Genomic DNA, 7,651 nt, shown 5'->3' on the forward strand with positions numbered 1-7,651 from the left:
AGTTGCCCTTTTATAAGTAGTTGCCCTTTTTATAAGTAGTTGCCCTTTTATAAGTAGTTGCTCATTTATAAGTAGTTGCCCATTTATAAGTAGTTGTCCCTTTTATAAGTAGTTGCCCATTTATAAGTAGTTGCTCTTTTATAAGTAGTTGCCCTTTTATAAGTAGTTGCTCTTTTATAAGTAGTTGCCCTTTTATAAGTAGTTGCTCTTTTATAAGTAGTTGCCCATTCATAAGTAGTTGCCCATTTATAAGTAGTTTGCCCTTTTATAAGTAGTTTGCCCATTTATAAGTAGTTGCCCTTTTATAAGTAGTTTGCCCATTTATAAGTAGTTGCCCATTTATAAGTAGTTTGCCCTTTTATAAGTAGTTTGCCCATTTATAAGTAGTTGCCCATTTATAAGTAGTTTGCCCATTTATAAGTAGTTGCCCATTTATAAGTAGTTTGCCCATTTATAAGTAGTTTGCCCATTGTTTGTTTGTTTGTTTGTTTATTGGGAATCTCCATTAGTTATACAAGCTGTGTATACTAATCTTCCTGGAGTCCTTTCACATAATAAAATACATACAATTATCAACTTAATAGTTACAAAAGATTCAACAACATTATACATAACAATTGTTTAACAAGAACAATAAAAATTACTAAGTAACAGTAACTACTTATTAAATTTACTTATACTTCTAACAACAGCAAATATACAAGTTGTGGAGAGGTCAGAGGTACACCTGTGCTCCATGTGTCTTACCACCATGTGTCAAGACGCATGTGCACGTACTTTTTACATAGTTGACTGATATTTACTTTAAATGTGCGTGCGTTTTCGGTGAGCATGTGAGGAGGCAGCGTGTTGTACGTTTTTATACTTCTGTAGACAAATGTTCTTGTTTTAGCTTTGGTCTTACGTTTGCCTTGAACAAACGCCCCTCTCTGAGACAGTCTTGTGTTGTGATCATGTGTAGATTCAATTCGCTGCAGTTCTTTGAAGATACATTTATAAGTAGTTGCCCTTTTATAAGTAGTTGCCATGTGCGGGACATTTGCGACACCTGGCGGTAATGAACAAATGTTCAGAGCCCCAGGAAACCAGCGATAAGTCTTAACCTGAACTGAAATGAGATAATGACAGTATCATAGAGGACTGTATACTTTATCTTCTTCCTGGGGACAATGAAAATTTATTGCATGTTCATTTCCCGGGGGGATAAATGCACGGATGTACAAAGTACAATGTACTAGAGAGTACTACAACAATAGTAATAAAGAAAGGCCAATATCAGGTCTAAGGTATACAATGCTAAAAAAAAGAAATATACATATAAAGTGGTATTGATCTAAGTTGTAATGGCTTCTTCTCTCTTTTTGAAACATTTTGAAATATACTTACATACTTCATTGATGACGTCTGTATTGTACATGATGTAATATATATATAAAAGTGTCTTCCTTTGATAATGTTTTACATTTTTTGTCGAGCTTAATTGAACTGAACAGTGATTTACGTTCGTTATCATATAATTTACAGTCAAGCATAAAATGCGATTCATCTTCAATACAAGAATTGTTACAGAAGTTGCATAGTCTATCTTGTAACGGTGTACGGCTATGCCTGCCAATAAGAAGACAAAGCATGTTGTCTGCCAATATCGCATTACAATAAAAACTGACGTGTTTGACCTTTCACCTCCAGACTCATGAATATCAATAGGATTAGATTTTAGAGCTTAGTCGTGATTGGCTAGAATATAATCCGGCACAATTACTGGTAGGTAGCCATCTGGCAAGCAAAGGACGACCACTATAGCTGTAACAAAGAGTTTGTAGTGAGACGAACGAGAGACACAGCAAGAATAGACGGCACCAACTTCTAAAGACATACAGGTATTTGGTTTCATCCTAAATGTTATATGGATTAGTATTACGTTACATTACGGCAGAAGTACCTAGGTAATGGGTTCCATTCTCAGCACTGAGGTGGCTTCTGCCCCAGATCTCCATTGCTGAATTTATGTCAACACTGGATTTCCAGTGTTGGCGGCTTCAGCACCAGAAAACTCTGTCTTTGCTGTCTTTGAACCAGTCATGGCGACAGCAAATTATCGGGTCAACAAGCCTATCGGTAGAACAGGACTGAGCGGCCACTTTCCTCACAGTTTCAAAGACATAGACTCGGCATTGAGACGTACCCAGGTAGTAAGACTACTACAGTACTGTTTGCCTAGCCTACCAAGCTTCGGGAGGCGGCTGGAAAAAGTAGAAATCAGCCAAATACATGTAGAGAGATAACACGCCAGGGGAGTTTGTCTGCGGGGAGAAAAGATTTTGCTGACGTGTAAAAAATAAAACCCAGCACCGGGAATTTTCGGTGCTAAAAGCAACGGAAGCCAATCGCCAAAGTAATTTGAGGGGCCCGCATGCCCTTTTCCGTATAGTGTAATCGGTCGAGACTAGATATTAGCACTGGCACCGAGTGCTGAGTGGAGTTAGTAATCTTCAAGCCGATTATCCTGTGGTAAGGCAGTATCCATTGGCCAGAGGAGTGTCCATTAGCTTCGGTGGGGAAATGAATACTGTCTGGCAAATGGGTACAAGTTGATACTGTCTTATCCCCACCGAAAAATTTGCTTGGAGATTAGAGTTAAGCACAGGAAAACGAGTGCCGATACAAGATTCAGCTCTGGAATTCCAGTTCTTTCATCTTTCATCTTTGCCGGGGCTCTAAGATGTTAAACAAGCCCCGGCTACACCCCCATATAGCCCCTGTTGGGGCACTTTAGGGGTGGGGGGTTGGTCTAAGGCGGGCAGGCCTCCAGCCTGGCCCGGAAAGACTCAACGGTGGGAGCCATGGTTACCGGGCCAGGCAAGGCGTTCCATTGTGGGATTGTGCCGACGTGTAAAAGATAAAACCCAGCACCGAGTTCTGACGGAGCTCCAGCATTGTAATGTTTATGCACTGACCCTAACTTCTCCACGTACATTCGCAGGAACGTTTCAATCCCTTTCCATAGCATTGTGTTCATATGCTAGTACATTGTACATTGTACTGTGTATTGTATTTTCTTTCGAATTTTTCATTCAAACATCACATAACACAATATAGACATATAGGGTAGCTTGCTGATATACGAAGATGCGAGATGATTTTATAACAAGATAATATGCATCTTCACAGTTTAATAGGATCTTGTATATTGAGATTGTAACAGATGTATCTATCAGCTTCTGAATTTTTTGGTCGACGTGTTTGAAATGACGCCATGCGGAAGTCAAATGAACTGCAGTTGACCAAGGAGGTTTGAGCTACTAAGTAACTATCCAAAAAAATCAGATTGAGAGCGCTTGTATCCACCAGTTGTATAACCTTCACAGTCTATATCATAAGGAAGAAAAACGTTGTATTAATATTCTTATTCAGTTTCTGCTGGCTGTCGCATGGTAAAATTTTCCCCAAATACTAAGTACTTTCCACCAAAATTGAGTCGCACTTCATGCCACAACATCATTCGGTCGTCGTTGAAAGATACTACAGTGTTCTGATGTCATGACTGGTAGATACTGTGCTAGTATACTCACATACTCACACACCCACAATATACATTGCATTGCGTGAAAACATCCTCTTGGGCTTTCGTGGAATTATGGGCAGGGGTCTCCCCAGGAATTCTTAGGGGAGAGATGCTCCTTAATCGGTTGATAAAAGAAATCAGCGAAAATAGAAAAAAAAAACTAAATGTGAACATCTTTGGAGGGGTACTAGGATTTGGGGGAGGGGATGTAGAACTCTTGCGTCATTGCTTTTGGAGAGCCCTAAATTCTCAAACAACACTACCATGGCAGCGTGTATGTCGCGCATACTCACTATATGCCCGGTGTCTGTTGCCTGTTGTCATAGCACAGTGATTTTAAAAAGCTTGGACCCTAACTTACCCTTGGCTAGGTTTTAAAATCTTCCCCATCTTATAAGCTTGTGGAAGGGTTTAGACAATAGCCTATTACGTTTTCTTCCTCTATAGGATGCAAGCATGGTGGGTCTTTCTTAAAACCGATGATTTATTTGTTGTCTCTTTTTTTGTTGCAGAATCGGGATTGACTGTTGTTAAAATGGCGACAAAAGGCTTTGAAGACGTCAGCGGGAGTTCGGATGGAGATTTTGTGAGCAGTTCTACAAAGGGGAGGGAGTTGAGCAAACGGTTTGAAAGTCATCGCGATCTTGAGACAGGCATGCGGACTGAAACAAGGAACAAACCCTACAGGTGTGAGGAGTGCAACAAGCAGTGCAGTCGGCTGGAACATCTGAAGAAACACATGCGCACTCACACAGGGGAGAAACCCTACAGGTGTGAGGAGTGCAGCAGGCAGTTCAGTGAGCTGTGTAATCTGAAGAGACATATGAAACTTCACACAGGGGAGAAACCCTACAGGTGTGAGGAGTGCAGCAGGGAGTTTGGTGAGCTGTGTCATCTGAAGAGACATGTGCGAATACACACCGGGGAAAAACCCTACAAATGTGAAGAGTGCGGCAAGCAGTTCAGTGAGCTGGGTAGTCTTAAGACACACGTGCGAACTCACACAGGGGAGAAACCCTACAGATGTGAGGAGTGCGGCAGACAGTTCAGTGATCCAAGTACTCTAAAGAAACACATCCTCACTCACACTGGGGAGAAACCTTTCAAATGTGAGGAGTGCCGCAGACAGTTCAGTCAGCTGAGTAATCTGAAGAGTCACATGCGAACTCACACAGGGGAGAAACCCTACAGATGTGAGGAGTGCAGCAGGCAGTTCAGTCGACTAGGTCATCTGAAGAGACACATGCGCGCTCACACAGGGGAGAAACCCTACAGGTGTGAGGAGTGCAGCAAGCAGTTCAGTGAACTGGATGGTCTAAAGACACACATCCTCACTCACACTGGGGAGAAACCCTACAGATGTGAGGAGTGCAGCAAGCAGTTCAGTCAGCTGGGTAATCTGAAGAGACACATGCGCACTCACACAAAGAAGAGACCTTAGGTCTGATCAGTGCAACAGACTGTTCCGTCATTTTGGGTAGTCTAATGAAGACACACATGCAAACCTACACAGGAGAGAAACCCTACATATGATAGGAGTGCAGCAGACACTTTTAAGTGCCTGCTGCACTCCTATCATATGTACTTAAAAGTCAGTTATGAGCAACCTGAAGATACATTTGCGAATACATACCGGAAAGAAACCCTGCAGGTGCGAGGAATACAGCAGGCAATTTAGTCTGTCATCTTAGCTTAAGAGACGTCGATGAAGGTTAGACATCCAGGTAATACGATACACCAAAAGGCAGTTACTCAAGCAACTGGATATGATTTTGGAAAATCAAATTTTCCAAAATCATATCCAGTTGCTTGAGCAACTGCTTTTTGGTGTATCTTGAGAGACACATGAAAACCCACACAGCAAAGTAAATAGGATGCAGATTTACGAGAATCCTTTTGTTCGGTTCTTGGCAAAATGATACGAGGACTTCACTGAAGAAGACATTAATAATCGTCTATATGACAAGACAATACATGTTTGAAGACAGTCAATGGTTAGGAACCGTTAAATGAGTTTGGATGTGTAACTCTTTGAACCAATAGTTACTAATGGGTCTTACATGTAGTTTTTATCGTGTTATTAGTAGAAGAAGCGAACTTAGATCCTTGGTAACGTTGCAGTTTCATCTCGATTCTGGGTAGCCGTTTGTTTGTTGACTTTTAATAGACATTTTTGTGTTGTATCAGGCACGAAAAGTAGTAATAGTCATATTATGTAGGCTGATGTACTGTTTATTTTATGTTTGTCAATAGATGCATGATGAGTGTTGGAAATACCATGTCAAGTAATGTTATGAGTTGTTTGTAGTAGCGTTTGTCTTTTTGTACTATTTTTGTAGCAGTGTCAGTATAGAAGTCGTGATAGAATACAAGTACATATAGTATACATTAGTGTTGTGAATTTGTAGTCTGTAGTGTATGCCCACCATAGCCATGTACTGATAGAGGGATCTTAGTACAACTTTTTGTCTGTTTTTTTTTTACAATCGACTTAATAAAATTTCGTTTAATAAACTGATAAAGGCTACATTTTGTCTACTGCATATACTTATGAGTTTAACATACAATTCTTTTGTCCTTAAAGTGACGAAATACAGAATTAATGTACTCCATTAGATGCACCATAGAAATGAAGCTATACTGGAAAGTCATCAAACGGTACAAAATATGCTTCTCAAATAAACGTGTTTCACGAACCGTGGTGCCAGGTTCTGTATCGGCCGTCATGCTCACCGTGACGTCATTGGCAGCATTTAATTGGATTAACTGGCTGCCGAAATCTAGAACTGGAAAGATGATTTGCAACATTCTATGCATATATATGCCTACAGCAGAAGAGTGTAGCTTTTGTTTAAACCCCTTTGTTCATTGAACAATAACTACCTATAATTTGACTATTCTTAACATTACAAATAATGTTTCTGTAGTAGAAAAAACTGTTCTTTTTCGTCTATACCTTTTTTCCTACCATTTAAGCGGCCTACTAAATTTATATTCAATGATATAAATATCCCGAAAAGTGGTCAGTGAGATCATTGTCCTTAAAGGTTTGACGTGTGTGACCTTTGACCTCCAGGCTCATGACTATCAATGAGATTAGATTATAAAGTTGAGATGCGATTGGCTAGAATATCGGCCAGGATAATGAGGTAGCCAGCTGGAATGCCAGAGAAGTAGCTTGTTGCTTGTAACAAAGAGCTTGTAGCGAGACGAACGAATCGAAAGACACGAAGCGACGACACAAACGCTCAAAGATCACAGGTATTTGGTTTCATTCTATAACGTTATGTGCTTTAGCAGCATGTTAAAGTTAACATAATTTATGTTACATTACGACCAGAATCTAAAAAAACACGTTAAACAGGAGTGTTAGAGCTACACTACGTAACTTGTAGATTTAGATCACCATGGACGGAAACAGAGCAAACCAAACTTGGTTTAGTGGCAAACAGTAGATCACTGGAACGTGCATCAATGTTGCAATGGTTTTTGAGATATTTGTATTTGAGTTGCGGATATAGTCTGTCGGTTTGAGCAAGGGGCTTTCATTTTCTTGAGCAAAAAATGAGGTCCCTCTTCTCAGGAATGCTTCGGACCCCCCTCCCACCCCCTGTGCGTTGTCACACACACATGTCGTGATCTGCGCATTTTTATTACATTTTTATTACAAGCTATGATGATGATTACAACGACACGTTACACAATAGAGATATTACGTAGTAACTTGCACATACAAGACTTAACGTTTAGATATACATGCACGAATTTTGCTACAGTTGACTGTATGTATTAGCTTTTCAGTTTATTAATTAATCGCTTTAAAATGGCACCCTGCGGAGGTCAACTGAACTGCAGCCTACTAATTAGCTTTTATACTGGTACACGGTATTTACAGGAGAATGTGCCTTTGTGCACAAACTGGACAGACTTCAGAGTGTCTTAGCCAACATGTAATAATATTGCACAGTATCAGTTTGTTCCTGGTTGTCTTAGAGAAAGTGTCCTCCGGATCTAGATTCCCAATATTTTTCCGAAGTTCTTCATAACCCAAAACATTAAGCGTCGTCGATATATACCGTGTTCCTA

The 7,651-nt window shown here is 40.2% G+C and overlaps 1 pseudogene; it reads left to right on the top strand.

Annotated features, from left to right (window-relative positions):
- Positions 1-7,651, top strand: part of LOC109477193 — a 40,522-nt pseudogene that overhangs the window by 5,335 nt on the left and 27,536 nt on the right.

This window comes from Branchiostoma belcheri, unplaced genomic scaffold (genome assembly GCF_001625305.1).
Source record: "Branchiostoma belcheri isolate BF01 breed outbred unplaced genomic scaffold, Haploidv18h27 scaffold1, whole genome shotgun sequence".
NCBI lineage: Eukaryota > Metazoa > Chordata > Leptocardii > Amphioxiformes > Branchiostomatidae > Branchiostoma > Branchiostoma belcheri.